At 39.8% G+C, this 17,865-nt stretch overlaps 1 long non-coding RNA gene across 1 annotated transcript in view; it reads right to left on the bottom strand.

The window, feature by feature from the left end:
- The window catches only part of LOC116083757, a 72,888-nt gene extending 59,331 nt beyond the window's left edge, over nucleotides 1–13,557 (bottom strand). Inside the window, exon 1 of the long non-coding RNA XR_004115898.1 lies at nucleotides 13,511–13,557. This is a non-coding gene — a long non-coding RNA (uncharacterized LOC116083757). The remainder of the gene's footprint in view (nucleotides 1–13,510) is intronic.
- Between the last annotated feature and the right edge of the window lie 4,308 nt (nucleotides 13,558–17,865).

The raw sequence follows: 17,865 nt of genomic DNA, 5'->3' as shown, positions 1-17,865 counted from the left end.
TTAGTGGACCTGAGGTAATAAGTGAATCCTAAAAAGTAGGATTTACTTGTGCAACACCAGTGCTCTCCTGAGATGACATCTTCTGCTAGCTAACTAGCTAATGCTTGAGTGCCAGTCTTTCTTTTCTTATTTTCACTCAATGTGTCTTAAGTACCAACTACGGCCAGTGGCATAACAACTCTTCCCTCCATTACACTTACAGACCGAAAGAGAAGGCAAAGATGATCTATAGATGGTTAGCATTAGGTAGTATGACAAGGGAAGTTGCTAGGTACAACAGTGCTGACAGGACCCATACATTACTGGTGCTTGGTATGTGTTTGGCACAATGATGAAGTATTTGCCTGTGGTACTGGAGAAGGGAGATGAGGCAGGGAGAATTTAACAGAGCAGGTAACCAAAAATTAACTGAAATTTGAGTTGCAGCTTCGCAAAAAGTATTTTTTAGTTTTGAGTATGTTTTGTGCAATATTCATACTTATACTGAAACAGTTTGCCTGAAGTTAACATTTAACTGATAGTGATGTGTTTTACATAGAAATTGTAGGTGATGAGAATGAAGGATGAGCAAGATGTGTTCCATGGAGTTGAATCTTGAGGGAGAATAGATTCTCTTCAGACTTGGGGTGATGAGGAGGGAAGAAAGGACTATTAAGTTATTACCCTCATGTGAATCATTAGCATGAGACACTACAAAGATTCCCAAAAAGTGATAGAATTGCTTTTATACGAATATGTTACTACATTGGGGGAAGTAGGTGTGAAATAAATTAACACATGTATTTCATCTCTCTGAGGATATAAGGTCTCTAATTGGGTTGTGTTGATGTAGTAGGATGCCAGTACAAAGGTCATGGTTGCCTAGCAACTGCTTAGCATGTAGACTTCACCACATGTAACTCAGGTGAGAGGGAGACAAGGTGTTTTGTTTTTAAGAAGCACATAGTATGATCTTAAAGAAGAGATGTGGGTGTTAGGAGGGTGGTGGTATCTTGGAAATAATCAATTGCTACATACTCCCAAATGATCTAAGTCTTTTCCTCCTCTGTCAATTTGGCTTCCTAATGTATGGAATCACAAGGTCTCTCTGATTGGCACATAAGAGTCTCTCCAGACTTCCTTCATAATGATCCAGTTTTAAGTAGTGAAGTGAAGCCCTGCCAGCTATCAGGTCGACCACATAGGAGGCAGCCTAGTTCCAGCCTTCTGACTTCTGCAAACCACCATTCTTCTTCCAGGAAAAAAAAAAAAAAAACATCCAAAGCACTGGGGCAGTGGAGAGGGATGGAATCTCTAAGGTGAAATTCATTTGTTAAATTTGGAACTAAATGAAGCAACCATAGTATCTATGGTAGGATATTGCAGACCCACTTTGATATGTTCATGACTTTGTAACTCTCCACATGAGAATATAGCACTCGAAGTTCCCAAGCCATTGTGTGCCTAGAGCAAAGGAGACGATCTGGGCTCTCGGGTTCCATGGATTTTTCTCTCTCATCTTAAAGAATTAAAGTTTCAATATATGTAAACTTTGACCTAATGGTCATGAATTCTTTAGGTCTTAGGTGAAGGTCTTAAGATTGGGCCTTTAATTTTAAGATCATATGTGAAAAAAGCTATGTCTTTTAATTCTTCTTCATGCCCACAAAGTACTAGGCATGGACTGATTATAAATCTAAACTGTACTTTGAGCGCATTGCAAACCAGCCATTGTATAACCACACAGTGGTTTAATGTGATTAAAGCCACAATGGATTGCAGAACGTTCTTCATTGAGGCCAAGAGAGCTGACCCATGTCATCTTGCCAAAACGTAATTTTCATGATTGCTTTCTGCCTGCCCAAGATTCTTGTGGTTCCCACTGGTAAATTGATCCTTTACTTCCTGACTTTTGCTGCTGTCTGACTGCAGCTCCCTGCATTGCATCACAGGACTCTTGGAAGGGCTGGCAGCCTCGGGATGCTTGCTATGGACCCAGCCAAGGGTTGATTACTCACAGGGGGAATCAAGAGCAGATCCATCAGCAAGTTGTGGTTATGAATGACGTGATTGCTGCCATGAAGGACATTCAGCTCAGCCGAGTGTTTATGTCAAGTATGTGCTCAGTTCATACCAACCATATGCTAGACTGGAATATCATACCATATGGTAGACTGGGACATGCAAGTTTCTGTAAAGTGTTCTCTAGAAAACTGAGACATTGGCCTGAAACAAAAGACTAGTCCTATGTATCACAGCTTCCTCTATGCACAGATAGCAGGCACTCTTTGGAATAGTGTTTGAACTAGAGGAACAATTTCACAAAATAGCACAAGTTCAGCCAGCAGAGTGCTCAGGTCTATAGTCCCAGCACTCGAGAGGCTAAGATAGGATTTCCACAAGTCTGAGGTCTCTATAGCCTACTTAGTGAATTCCAAGCCAGCCTTTTACTATACTTAGTAAGTTCCAGGCCAGCCTAGTCTGTTTAGTTCCAGGCCAGACTGGTCTACTTAGTGAGTTGTAGGCTAGCCTGAGCTAAAGAAAGAGACACTGTCTCAAAACCAAACGAAAACACGACTACTTTATTTTTTAAATCTTGAAATAAATATTGGAGAAAAAAAACCTTTATAACAAAAAAAAAATCCATCTGAAGGCATTCAGTCTTGGGGGAGGAGGGTATACTTCAGAAAGAAAACTCACTCAGTAGCTAGCAGAAAAGCTCAGTGGTTAGACACTTGTCACCAAGCCTGAAGCCTTGAGTTTGATTCCCGAGAGGAGGCCCCCATGATAAAAAGAGAGAGAAACTACTCCCATGAGTTAGTTTCTGATTTCTACACATGCACTGTGGAATGCAGACATAAGCTCACATACACATGGAAGAAATAATGAATAAGTACGATAAGATGCTCTATGAAGGAAACTGATTCAATACAGAAGATCTATTGACTCAAAGGAAAAAAGAATGTTCTCTGATCTCTAATAAATTAATTAGCAAAGGCTTCTTTTGGAAACATGCACAAATACTACATATATATATATATATATATATATATATATATACACACACACACATACATACATATATATCAATTGCATGTATACTTGTAAAATGGAATTATAAAATATGTACTTTGATTATCTCCATTCTACAGATGACACTATCAAAACAGAAGAGGCTAAAAATCTTGCCCATGGTCATATCATTAGTATGAATCAAAGAAGGTTTTGCAGGCATCTTGTTCACCGCCTCTTAACTGTGTTTATTCCCAATTGGTTAGTACTATTCTCAACCTTGGTTAGAGGGTTCACAGTGGGTAGCTACCAATGCAAAGAGTCGCAACTGATCAAAGTGTTAAGATCAAGTGACTATTGAGTACTTATCCCTAAATGGGACATTTATGTCAAACTCCACCCACTCCTGCAAGACACAAGGGAAGCAAAAGGAATTGAAGAACGAGGCATGAAGAGGAATTCTGTGAGAGGCTGTCTTCCAGACATCACGTGGGTGTTGTATTCATGAACTCACAGTAGCTATGGTTACCAGCACAAGACCATGCCAGTCAATAATCCCATCATGGATGGGGTGAGACTCATGGAACTCCACTCCCAAGGAGCTATTTGCAGGATATGGGAGGGGGCACTTTTTTCTAGGTGTGCAGCATCTGGTAGATTGCCTATGCTCATGCAATGAGTACTGATTGGACTTAATGGGCTAAAAAAAAAATAAAGATGACATGAAGGTAAAATGGGTAGGTGCTGGGGGGTCTGGGTGAGGGAGGAATTGTCGGTGGATATGATCAATATACATTGTATATGTATAATATTGTCGAAGAATCGACAGAACACGTTTAAGTTAGGTTTTAAGAATGAAACTGACTCCAGTATTCATTACACATAGTAGATTTGCTAAAACCCTGGTCCCACCCAACCTCCTGGATATGCAAAGTTTCTATGCCATTCAGTTGCCTCTGGCCACGACAGTTACTTCTTCTGTCCAACCCTCTTCTGCTCACCTCCCACAACTATGAGCTGTACAAAATGTCACAATGTGTTCCAAATAAGCATGGGCAGTGTCGGAAGCATTCATTTAGCCACCTGGAAAATTACTTCCTGTTGGGTTAACATCACTGTGTATGCAGAAATCACAGGACAGGCATGTGCGAAAGGCTCTTCTTTTTTTTTCGGTTCTTGTTGTTTTGGTTTTAGATTAAAAAATGACTAGACTAAAAAGGTCACAATCTGGGGGTGAGAGAGAGAAAGTGAAGAAAGGTGGCTGTCTTAGAGAAACTTGTCAAGTTCATTAGGACAAATGTCCTTAGATGCAGACTCCTTTAGTGATTGAAATTAAGGAAGTCAGCATGGCCACGATCAGGCAATGAGAGTCTAAAACAGTGCTTTTCAACCTGTGGGTCACAACCCCACTGGAGATGCATTTCAGATATCCTGCATATCTGATACTTACATTACAATTAATAACACTAGCAAAATTAGTTATGAAGTAGCAATGAAATAATTTTATAGTAGGGAGTCACCACAATATGAGGCGCTGTATTAAAGGGTTGTATAGCATTAGGAAGGTTCAGAACCACTGGTCTAGAAAAAGCGTCAGTAACCATGGTTAGACTAGTCAACCAAACCTAGCCGACAGCCTGTTTTTAAATAAAGTCAAGAGGGAAAAATCCTTGTCTTTTGAAAGACTTGTAAAGAAAACAAAGATTATAGCCCTTAAATATTTGCTGCCTGTCCCTTTAAAAATTAAGTTTGCCACCTCTCACTGGTCTAGAACTCACCCATGGGTTAGATAACAACTCTGGATCAGTACATATGAAAGCAGTGGTTTAAGGTATTTCAAGACCACAACAGCCTCACTTGTGATTGGATGGTCTCTGGGTAATTCTCTAATACAGAAGTGCCTTCACCTATGGGAACAATTTCTCAGTACTGAGTTAGAAAAAAGAAATAAAAAACGATCTACTTTCCCATTTTAATTAGCTATATCTTCAAGTATGCTGTGAGCTGTCTGAGGAAGACTTGATAGAGTGAGGAGCTGTAAAAAAAAATGTTTTCAAGGTGAAATATGGAGGACTTTAATTATAAAAAGGAAAGAAAACAATTAGTTAATGCCTTCTATGGTCAGGGACATTCAGACCTACTAAAGCAGAAGGGACACTTAAGTGTCTGTCTTCCAGGTGGACACTAGCTCTCTAAAGCCCTGGGGATTTTCTGATGCAGCTGGTATGTGCCCAACAATGCTTCTTTTTCTACACTGAGCTCGGGATAATGAATCTGGAAGCTTTCTAGGTAAGAGGCCCCAAATGCAGAGCCCTGGTAGGGCTCTAGATCCTCCTGTGATCTATAAAGTATCAGATAAGAGGGTTGTAGGGTTCTTCCAGTCCTAGCCATCTTGAGTTATTTATGAGAAATGAAACAGAAAAGGAATCTGGGGTATGCAACTTAATTCATCTGGCTTGTCCAGCTTTCCTGAGATTGGAGGTCAGGGAAGAAAGAAAGAATTTGGTCAGATTCACTTAAGAGGTGACCAGGGCATGGTGCAAAAGGGCTGCCAACTAAACACAATAAATGCTAGGTATGTATTTAACAGCTTTAAAATAGCTGGTCTGAACAAAAAGCTGAGGCAACAACTAGGTGATGGAAACAAAAAAGGAAATTCAAAAGCAGCAAGATGAGCTTTAACTGACATACCAGAGACCAGGGAGGAACATGGCCTTGATGTGGATACCACAGTAAATTTAGCCGGCAGGCTAGCCAGGTAGGAGCTGAGATCGCTATTTAGAAATGGTACTCTCAAAAAACTTTCTAGAATTCAAAAAGGGAACAAGAACTTTATTTACTGATCAGAAAAACAGCAAGAGTCAAATTGCCTAGGTTCTGGCTAGAAAAATATATCCATCTTATAAAAACTGCAAGTCTGGATCTGGAGTCTGATCTTAGCTTATCTACATTTGGCAAGAATCAGAAGCAAGGAATTAGCAGAATCACTGGTCCATGACGAGTAGAAACCATAGTAATCTAGAGAGAAATAGACACATAGAAAGTAGGAAATTACTCACAATTCAGGATACATGGTAAAAACCAACGAGAGGATTATAATTAAAATCACTAACCATGTGATACTTTTTCTTTTAAGAAGAAAGTGTCAAGATCTGAAAGTATTAGCCAACACACACATAAATAATTATTCCAAGGACTAGAAATAATAATAGCAAGAATAGTTGAAAATATACTACAAAGTAAATACGAATGCATGGAGGTAATAAAAATAGTAGAATAAAACAATAAAAAGATGGAGCTTTTAAAATATAGAAGTGATGGAACATGCAAAACTGCTCTTGCAGCCAAGCCTGAGGGCCCACGTGGTGGCAATTGTCCTCTGACCTTTTTCACAGGCGTCATGTGGTATAAGTGTGAATGTGTCTCACTCACACACAATAAATTAATGAATCTTTAAAAAGTAAAAAATTTGAAGAGTTTGAAGAGACATCCAATGTAACTTTGAATACTGAAAAATCTAATTGTTAATATTTAAATTTACATTAAATGTGAATTACACACACCTAAATAATGAACTGGGGGAATTTGAGGTAGCTGGCCAGAATGAAACATGGAGAGACAGCAACAGAGAAAATATCTAAGAGAGGTTGAAAGACACAGACTTCCAACTGATTAAATTCCAATTGAAATCAAATACAAATTCCACAAACAAATATGGAAAGGAAATGAGAATCGCTTCAAAAAGATAATAGCTGGTAATTTCCCAGAGTTGAAGAAGAGTCCCAAGGTGGATTAACCAAAATGAAACAAACAGGATTACCATACTTTACACTGGATTCAGATTTTTAACCAAATAAAAGCTCTTAAAAGTATCAGGAAAGAGTTAAACCAGGAAGAATAGACAGTTTGGCTGTCCACAGAATTATCTCTAGACTGGCAAAGTTTCTTGTATGTCCATGAAACTATTGTTTCAGAAGAAGGATCAAATATGTTTAAAAAACAAGATTTTTATAAAAAGTTACCACTGACATTCAGATCTGAAAAAAATACTTATTTGCTGGACTTGGAAGGTTCAGGGGACATAGCAGTGTAAAGCAGGGTGTGGAGAGAGAATATTGGGAAATAAACAAGTAAGCATTGGCTTCAAACAACAGCAAAAAGAGTTCGTTGGCCAACCCAAAGGCAGCAAATAAAAATATCAGGGAAAAATTACGTATATGAAGAGAGAAAAACAAAGACACATTGAGTAAACAGTGAACTAAATATGGTGGAATTTTTGTTGTATTTATTAAAGTATTTGAGATAGAAGGGATATTTTTAAGCAAATAGAAAAAATTAACCAATAATATAATGAAATCAAGAAACACAATAAGTTAGAAATGAGAGAAGGAAGGAGGGAGAGAAGAGGAAAGCACAGAGCGAGGAATTTTGGCAACCCTGCTGGGGATCGCATTGTAAGTTCTATTCCAGGATCATATGGTCATCCTAATCTTGAGCATTTTGAGAAGCATCCACACTGTCTTACATACTGGCCTGGCCACTTTCTTTACTGTCTGTTGTGTTCCTTTACAACTGTGAATTTCTCCAAATCTTCCTGAGTGATGAATGTCTGATTTTCACAGGAACCATTCTCACTGGGCGATGTGACTCTCACTGTGTGATCGTAGAGTGCATTTCTCTGATGCTTAGTGATGTGGAACATTTTTCCCCCAGGGATCTTTTTCCTTCCTTTTTTTTTGTTTTTTTTTGTTTTTTTTGTTTTTTTTGTTTTTTGTTTTGTTTTCTGTTTTTGTTTTTGTTTTGTTTTGTTTTGTTTTTTGGAGACAGGGTTTCTCTCTATAGCCCTGGTTGTCCTGGAACTCACTCTGTAGACCAGGCTGGCCTTGAACTCAGAAATCCACCTGCCTCTCCTCCCAAGTGCTGGGATTAAAGGCATGCGCCACCACTGCCTGGCTTTTGCCAGGGATCTATTGGTCATTTGTATGTCTTCTTTTGAGAAATGTCTATCCAATCTCTTAGCAATTTTCCAATCTGGTAATTTGAGACTTGGTTTTGTTGAATAATATATGTTCCTTACACATTTTTGGATACTAACTCCTGATCAATGAACAGTTTTCAGGTTTTATGTCCCACTTTGCAAGTTGTTTCTTAGGTTTGTTGTTTGTTACTTTAGCTGTGCATAAAAAGGAAATGAAATCAGAACTCTACACTCCCATATATACTAGAGCACAGTTCATAATTTATAAGGCACAGAGTTATTTTAAGTGTTCACGGTAAGATGAAAGGCTAAAGAAAATACCAAACCAAACACACACAGAGAGAGAGAGAGAGAGAGAGAGAGAACTACTACTGAGCTATTCAAAATAATGAAATGTTGTCTATTGCAACGGGTTGATGATCCAGAAGGACATTATATTAAATAAGCCAAATACAGAAAGAAAGAGAAAGTTTGATCTTGTGCAAATAGAATCTATTAAATTGTTTTCATAGAAGTAGGGAAAAGAGTGAACTGTTGGATCAGGAAGGGATGGAGAAGGCAGATGGAAAGAGATTGGTCAACAGGTGCAAAGTTCATTCAAGTGAATATAATGACTTCAATGTTCTCTTGCATAGTAAGAAGACATTAACAATGATGTACTTTATATTTTAAACTAAGTGGAACCGTATTGTTAAAATAGTCTTATAAAAAAGAAAAAACATAAGGTGATAACCTATATTGGTCATTTAACAATAGCATATGTGAGTGATAATGGTACCAATTATTACGTGTCAACTCATTAAAAAAGTCTACACTCTTAGTCCCTGCTGAGGCTGGGCGCCACCTGCTGGTGATGGTTTATCTACTATAGCTTGAATAGCAACTAAGTTTCTGAGTCTGGCGCCTGGTTGGCATCTTCTGTGCACCTCCGTTGCTCGCCCATTCAGCTTTGCCAAGCCTTCAGTCATCTGGATGGAGAATGAGCATATTAACACACTTCCTGACTGAAAACGACAATGATCAAACTACAGGATCCCATCACTCACTGTGTAAGAATAACATTCAGGACAGTGGTGGCACACGCCTTTAATCCCAGCACTTGGGAGGCAGAAGCAGGCAGATTTCTGAGTTTGAGGCCAGACTGGTCTACAGAGTGAGTTCCAGGATGGCCAGGGCTATACAGAGAAACCCTGAAAAAAGAAGAATAATATTCATATGGGGGGGGTAGTTTCCAGGAATTTTTACATTAAAAAATGGATGTTGAAATATAATAAATGCCATTCAATCAAAAAAAGTAATTAAAAGTCTAGCAGACATAGAGCATAATAAAGGAAATAACAATGGTAAGCAAAGACCTAAGATATCAAAAATATAATAGAGACTATGTATATCTGAAGATTTGAAGCTAGGAGCCTCAGATGAAACAGAACATGCAATATTCATCTTTCTAGGTCTGGGTTGCCTCACTCAATATGTTCATTCCTAGTTCTATCCATTGACTTGCAAAGTTCATGACTTCATATTTATTTACAGCTGAATAGTATTCCATAATACATATGCACCACATTTGCATTATCCATTTTCAGTTGAAGGATATTGAAGTAGTTTCCATTCCTTGATATTGTAAGTAAAGAAGCAACGGACATGGCTAAGTATCTGCGGAGTAGAAAGTCACATCTTTTGTGGATGTGCTAAGGGGCAGTCCTGGAGTTACTGCAGAAACCAGGAACATAAAATGGGACCACTGCCAGGGTAGGGTGTGGGAGATGTGAGAGTAGCAGAGAAGGAAATAGAGTATAAGTGATCAATCTGATCAGGTATATAGATGGAAATGGGGGAGTCTAGTTAGGGATGGGGAAGGAGATAAAGAAAAAGGAAAGTGAACAGCAAAGTAACAATAAAGATGTCTGCGAACGTTATGAAGAATCATACAATGAACCTGAATCCCTTGGTTGGCCCCTAGAAGCAGAAGGAAAGTATCTATTTGCTGAAGACACCGTGTGCATCAAACACAAGGCCCAGAGGCCCCACAGCTGGAACTGACTTTAATGTTTTTCCCCTGGGGAACTAGAAGGTGCCATGCAAGCTTCCAAAAAAGGGAAGTGAACATCACTTCTACCCAGCTATGATGCCTATGAGCCATAGCAATGACGACCATGGTACAATAACCCTGAAGGAGCAATAGTGACCTGCATGCCTTGGCAGTGACTAATAGCTTTCTAATTGTGCTTAAGACCCACTCAAGAGGGAAATTGTGCTTGGTACTGGAAATCTAGCCAACTACCCAGGGCTAGTAAAGTCAAGGGTCTTGGAGGAGATCCTACAACCACCACTTTACTAAACCAGCATAATCCCTAACTGCACTCCAAATATTTATCTTTATACCCACAGATAAGTGTAGTCCCCATGCCTCATTAAGGAAACTTCGCTTTCCAACAGATGGAGATCATTACAGAAAACCACAACTGATCAAAATGCAAAGCTTTGGAGTGCAGTTCCAACAGATACATCTACAGTACAATTCCCACACCTGAAGCTCAGGGATCGGTGCTGAAGTGAGGGTGGAAAGATTGTAAAAGCCAGACAAGCGGGAGTTTGTTGTGAGTTTGTGTCTCCTAGGAAAGTCAGAAGCTGCACACATAAATTCTCACCAACATGACTGCCTAAACGAACTGAACAAGGACAACAGACATGCTAATGTGTAAACGCCACAAAGCCTCTGGTCTACACAGAGAACAACAGCAATTAAGAAATGCTGAAAGCTGACAGGTTAGTTTCTCCAGAGAAAAAGCACACCAATTGGTTACCCCAAACCAATGGTCAGCCCTGAAAATATACACACAAGCAACATTTGTACAGACTGAGCATGTTGTATTTATGTTTTAGAAATAGATGATAGATAGATAGATAGATAGATAGATAGATAGATAGATAGATAGAGAACCACTGCCTTAAAGCATCCTTTTATTTCACCTCCCTTTTAACACCCTACATCTTAACTAGACTTCTTCCAAGATGGACATTTTATCTCAAAGAAACATGCTGTGCACCAGAAGGACAGGAATCAAATGGGTAATCAATGTTCATGAAGATCATAAAACTTTGAAAAAGATCAAAGTTATTCTAGTTTGCTTTCTATTGCTGTGATAAATGCCATGATCAAAAGCAACCCAGGAAGAAAAGGTTTATTGGTGTCTAAGTTGGAGTTTTGTTTAGAGACACCATGAGCAAGGCAACTCTTAAAAGGGACAACATTTCATTGGGGATGGCTTACAGTTTCACAGATTCAGTCCATTATCATCATGTCATGAAGGTATAGTGCTAGAGAAGGAGCCAAGAAAGCCACACCTTCTCCAACAAGGCCACACCCCCTAATAGTGCCACTTCCCATGGGCCAGCCATATTCAAACTATCACAATTGGTTTACCCATTGCACTCACAGTTCATCATTGAAGAAGCCAAGGCAGAAATTCCAGCAGAGCAGGAACCTAGAAGCAGGAACCAAAGCAGAAACCATGGAGAAGTGGTGCCTACTGGCTTGCTCTCCCCAGCTTTCTCAGTTTGCTTTCTTATGGGACATAGTACTTTTTCTGGGCTGGCACTGTCCATAGTGGGCACATGAATCATTGATCAAGAAGATGCCCAACCCTTTGCCTACAGTCCGATCTGATGGAAGCATTTTATTTTCAACTGAGGTTCCTAGTTCCCAGATGACCAGGGTTTATCCTGAATCCTGTCCCATCTCCATAGAGAATCCACTGCAGTTTTAGAATGCTGTTCACCTTTTTCGAGGTTCCAGCTACTTCTGGTTGCAAAAACTAGGTCCCATTATCAAAGTCTCAGCCCCATACTTTCTCTCGTATGGATTACATCCCATGGACAAATTCTAAGTTGTATGAAATTCCACACAAATCCTAAGCCATGTGGCTTACCTGTAGGTCAGGTACTCCCTGGTCTTCTCAATAACAAGACTAGGTAGTCTGCAGGTATCAAAGGTAGGTTTATTTCTGAAACAGGCGTCAGTTGTAACCAGCTGTTAACATGGTCCCAAGAGATTCTCTGCTCCTGAACTCACACATGCTTGTAGAAACTCTTCTTGAATAAATATCTAATGTAACAACCAAGAGGATTTTACAGAGACGATGCTATGTGGCAGCTGAGACGACCACACTATGACTTCCATTTTACCTTTCCTTGGCTCTCTCAGGGAAGCCAGCCACTATATATTTAGTAATATACTAAGGGACATGGTTGTGCTCACATAGTGAAAAACTGGGAGCTTTGGCCAACAACCAGGCTATGGCTTGAATCTCACACAGTCTCTGGTCAGACCTGCCCAACTGAATAACACATAAATGTCTGACCTAGAGAATTCATCCAACATGATATAAAAGGCTGTTTCAATTTTAAACAACTTGGCTTAGAGGGTGGGCCTGGCCCAGGGAATGGCACTATTAAGAGATGTGGCCTTGTTGGAGTAGGTGTGTCACTGTGGGCGTGGGCTTAAAACCCTCATCCTAGCTGCCCGGAAGTCAATATTCTGCTAGCAGCCTTCAGATGAAGACGTAAAACTCTCAGTTCTGCCTGCACTATGCCTGCCTGGATGCTGCCATGTTCCCCCCTTGATGATAATGGACTGAACCTCTGAACCTGTAAGCCAACCCCAGTTAAATGTTGTCCTTATAAGAGTTGCCTTGGTCATGGTGCCTCTTCATGGCAGTAAAACCTTAACTAAGGCAGAGGAGATTTGTTATGCAGTAAATTAATGCTGCATAAGTAAATTAATCCTAAACCACCATAAAGTGTTGGTTGCATTGGTGCTAAACTGGCTCCCAAAGAAACCATCCTTACTGCCTTTTTCATATGAAAGTCATTCTAGCTATGTTAAGATGCACTATATTGAGAATTTGATTATTCTTCTTGAAGTTTTCCTGTATTGGCTTTGTAGAAGTTATAGAGGATAATTCAGTGTCCTGGGTTACTGAAATGGAGACTATAGGTCCTTCCACACATTTTTTACATATATATATACATATATGTGTGTGTATATATATATATACAAATTTTAATATATACAAATGTACATATACGAATATACATATACATATTTGTGTGTGTGTGTATATATATATAAAACTATAGAAAAGGCACAAATCAGAGGAAGACCTGCTAATTTGCTGTCTTCCACCCTGTTTATCCTTTGAATAAACCTGAAAACCTGTGTCCCATCAAAAACTCAAAAACACCTGTCCCTATAGATTTCCCACTAGTTAAAAATGTATTCTAATATAACTGATAGTAACAAAGTTATAGCTTTGATACTATATGATAAAATGTGACAGAATTTAGAAAATCAAGCATAACTCAATGAACCAGTATCTTCCAAATGACTAAGAGATGCTGTCACAAAAAAATTATTCACGGGTAAAAATACATTCTAAAATCACAATAAGATGATTGATTTTAATGTAACAAAGTATGAAAAAGTTCTTGAGGTGGTTTGAGATTTTGCACTGTAATTAACCTTAAATTAATATTCACTTTTCAAATTTCAGATAGCACCAAAGGAGAGTGTCTGAAACAGTTATGAAAACTATCCCTTTCTTTCAGGCACATACCTGCATGATGCCAGATTCTCAGCATGGGCTTCTACCAAAACAACATATTGCAGCAGATGGAATGCAAGCAGCAAGACATACAACGAGCTGTCTTCTATTGAGACAGACCATGAAAAGATCTGCAAAAATGTGACACAGTGTCATACCGGCTGCTGCTGATTACTTGTTTTGAAAATTATGGTAACTTTTACAGAAATCTGTCCTTCATATTAATGTATGTCATTTATCTAAATATATTTAAATACACAACTTTTTAATGTGCTTACTTTTAATTCCTCACAAGATGTACATTGAATGATTCAGTCAACAAAAACAAAAATTCTCTCCAGGGGATCACTAGTTTTCAAGAGTGCAATGGGGTTAGATGAGCAAGAACTCTAAGAAATGCTGAGTTTATACACTCTCATGAGGTTGGAACATACATCACCCTCCTCATACAGATACAGAAGCTAAAGGTCAGAGAAGCCAGGTAATTCTCCAGGATGATGCAGAAAACACAATGGCAAAGGCAGGATCTAGAGCTCCTAGTCCTGGTCCTAGGTTTGAAAATGCAGAGCTGCACCATATCACATAAATATAATAGTATACCACACAGCTAGTTAAACAGTCTACTGCACCAGGGTTAGCTTCACTATTAGCCTTAATTTTTCCCACTCTCAATGCTACAAGATATGTTCTTGCTCATTATTTGAAAAGGCAGAATAGCCTTTCCCAACAGAGGGTTTTCAGTGAGTAGAAGAAGGTTGCTAATTTCTAAGATCACTATCGTGATGGCTAGGAGGAAAGATAGGGGCAACAATGAATTCCTATATGTTAGCCAAACTTTTTTAAGGACATGTCCACATTTCCCCAATTCTAAGACTTGGATTTTCCAATAGAGTCAGCTGAAAGTGCAAGGCCTACAAACAAGTACTAAGCTGCCTTGACGAAAATATTGTTCACAGTTCTCATATGGCCATTAAATGTAAATTCAAATCTGTAAGATAAAGTGAAAACAAAGTTTCAGTTCCTAGTGTTAATGTGACAGTTTAGATACCCAAGCACCCTTCATGTTTGCTTTAGGTACTTGGGACCCTTGAAAGTGTATGTGCAGTGTTTGTAATGTACAAACACTGCAGTGAGATGAACCTGGCACTAATGGATATCTCCCAGATATTTGTTACTCTCCTAGTGGTTCTGAAGGCAGCAGCAATGGTAGTAGTACCATGGGCATAAATGAACTAAGGATCGGATTCTGCCCTTGAAGTTGATATTGGTTGGGTTCTCACAACACAGAACACCCTATGTATAGGATTCCCAGGGGCACTGAAACCCTGCTCAGCAAGAATCTCTTAGCAAAAATGCCAGGGACTCCACGTTTTTAATCAAAGTCTTTAAGAGATCCTTAAATACCCCAGCCATCAATGAGACCCGCAATGAATTAAAGATGTGGCACCATATCAAATATTCATGCTAAAGTCGCAACACCCTAATTCTCTAGAAGATTCTTTAGCCCAGAAGCACACACATCACAGTCTCCACACTGAGATCTAGTCCTTGGGAGTTTGGCGCCAGGGATCATAACCTAGAGTTGGAAAGACCTCCAGCCATTCTGCAGCAGGAGTTCTAAAAAACAGTATATAGCGTGTTTCCTCAGAGAAGTGCACTTGGGGGTTATGGTCTTACTAGAGACATGGACCACTTCCCTGAGCCTACACTAAGTCATGCCAAGGCCGATCTTGGATCAGTAGAACTGGCTTTCTCTCATCGGCATTGGAATTTATGTTTCTTAGAACTTAAAGCCCTCAGGTCTTTCGGTGTGCTCTATGGAGATATCAAATGGGACCTCACTCATCATCTGGGCTAATGTTCAGTAGCCTTGGCTGAGATTTTAAAAGGTTCTAGCAATTAATCTCTAAGAATCTCCTCCCTTACATTTTTGTTGGTTTTTCCCTGGGGATTTTTAGGGTGTGGCTATAAGTAAGTGTGACAGCCAGGTGTGTGTGGTTTCTCCCTTAGGAACTCTCAGGACTGAGGAATGTGGTTTTGAAATATCAAAATTCATTCATCAAGAAGGGTGGGACAAGTGTGTGTGTGTGTGTGTGTGTGTGTGTGTGTGTGTGTGTGTGTGTGTGTGTGCATCCAGAAGACAAGCTTGGAAGAGCCACAGTGGTCTCCAAATTCTTCTTCAAAGCACAAAGATATTTTTGTTTCACAGGATCTTTGCTAAAACATGACTTCTCTTGGCACAAAGCAAAGGGCTACAGATCACTCTCTGGGTCCCAGCCAAACAAGCGTAGTAAAAGTCTCAGAAGTTCTTCATAGGGACATAATGGCACAGAGAATATAAGCCTAGTAAGAAATCTCAAGAACAGACACACTGTAGGACCCAAACTATAAACCAGCCAAGTTCAGGATAAGAAAAGATGAGCCCATGGTCAATTCCAACCATTCCAACACCACACAGAAAAGTGACAGAGCCCCACTCTCCTATGAGGACAGGGCCCATTAGACATTTATGAAGCACCAAGTTTTCCCAAGGAACACATGTGCTCACTCAGGACAAGCAGTTGAAATTTAATGAGATGATGGTGTTTCCACCATAAAGAAATTTGTGCTCAATTTAAGGTCAAAAAGTGTCTGTGAGAAAAATAATAAGCAAATGTGAAATTATTTATTCATGTAGTATAAACACATTAATGAGGTTGAGATTTAAGAGGAAAAAAAGATGTTTAAAGACAAATAAAAATTCTAATAGTGACTGTCCTTGAAATGCAGTGGTTAAGATGAAAAACCTAAAAATTAATTCTGGTTAACTTGAGAGCTAGCAAAATGGTGTGTGTGTGCATGCATGTGTGTGTGTGTGTGTGTGTGTGTGTGTGTGTGTGTGTGTGTGTGTGAGTGTGTGTGAGTGTGTGTGTGTCTGTGTGTCTGTGTGTCTGTGTCCATCTCTTTCTCCCTTTCTTCTCTGGTGTTTCCTTACAATGACTTTTCTTTCTCTTTTCCCTTTCCTGTCCCGGTACAGGTCCTGAAGGAAGAGACTGTAAGGTGAATCCTCCCCCAATTCTACATTCTTTCATTGCCCTGCAATCGTTCTTTTCTTTCCGTCCCCCATACCTTGCCAAACTCAAGCATGTATCTTGTTGTCAGTGTTTAGAATTCTGTCTCCATTTCAGTAAAGAAAGTTCTAGTGCCAGCAGTCCCATGCCATCTCTGGATCCAAATAAGTTGGCAGCCAAAGAAACGCGGGCCAATGTAATCAAAGCATCTCGGGAACGGGCCACCGTTGGAGCACTCTGCAGTCTCCCCTGCTCCTCTTTTCTCTTCATGACAGCCGCAAACACACAGATCCCAAACACTAATCCCTCCATCTTTCTTCTCTAGACCCGCTGCTTCTCCCCAGGACCCTCTTGGCTGGCACAATAGTGAGCTGCTTTCATGCAAAGAGTACAAGGCAAGGCCCACTGTGACCTGGTCTTAATTAGGATTAAAAGATCTACTTGACCTTTGGTGAGTAGAAGTTCAGATGTGGTACCAGGTCTCACTTAGAGAACCCCCATCCAATGAATACTTCTCTAACCGCTGTTTGATGTAGACTGAAGTGAAGACCCATGGGAAAAAGAAGTCCACTGCTACCAAAGCTTTCCAGCTCTCTGAACCATCTGACAAGTTGAAATATGTCACTGCTTATTATGTCTCTGTGGCTATGGTCTGGATGTTTAGGTCCACTTGATTGTACTTGCTGTTACTAGTGACATCAAGGTTCAGTCCCCAAAATACCTGCGGGTTTTGTACAGAGGAAAATGTACTCTGTGGCCCTGACTCACTTCTAGTCTCAACCAGGGACTGTGGAGTTTGGACTTGCTCTGCTTACCAGAGTGTAGACTTGTGTGGGTTATGTTCATCCTGCGAAGCAGGAGGGTAGAAGACTGGAGAGAAAACATCCTCCACCCTTCCTAGTAGTGTGAAGGCAAAGAAAACCAGAGAAGGGAAAGGCACGGGGAAGGAAAAGGACATCACCGTCATAGAATGCTCTCTCCTCTCTCCCCAGGCCCTAACTGACTTTTCACTCAGATGACATCCATATCAACGTTCCTCAAATGTCTTAACCAAAGGTCCCTTCACTAATTCTCTTTGTACATATTTGCTTTACTGGGGACAGAGAAAAAGAACCTCTCCCAGACATGAAACGTGAAGATTACCACAAGTTTACGGTCACCCTGGGCTACACAGCAAGTGCCAGGAAAACTAGGGTTGCACCACAAGACCCTGTCTCAAAAAAAAAAAAAAAAAAAAAAA

This window comes from Mastomys coucha, unplaced genomic scaffold (assembly GCF_008632895.1).
Source record: "Mastomys coucha isolate ucsf_1 unplaced genomic scaffold, UCSF_Mcou_1 pScaffold8, whole genome shotgun sequence".
NCBI lineage: Eukaryota > Metazoa > Chordata > Mammalia > Rodentia > Muridae > Mastomys > Mastomys coucha.
The sequence above is the reverse complement of the archived record's forward strand: the minus strand, read 5'-3'. Positions and strand labels throughout refer to the sequence as shown.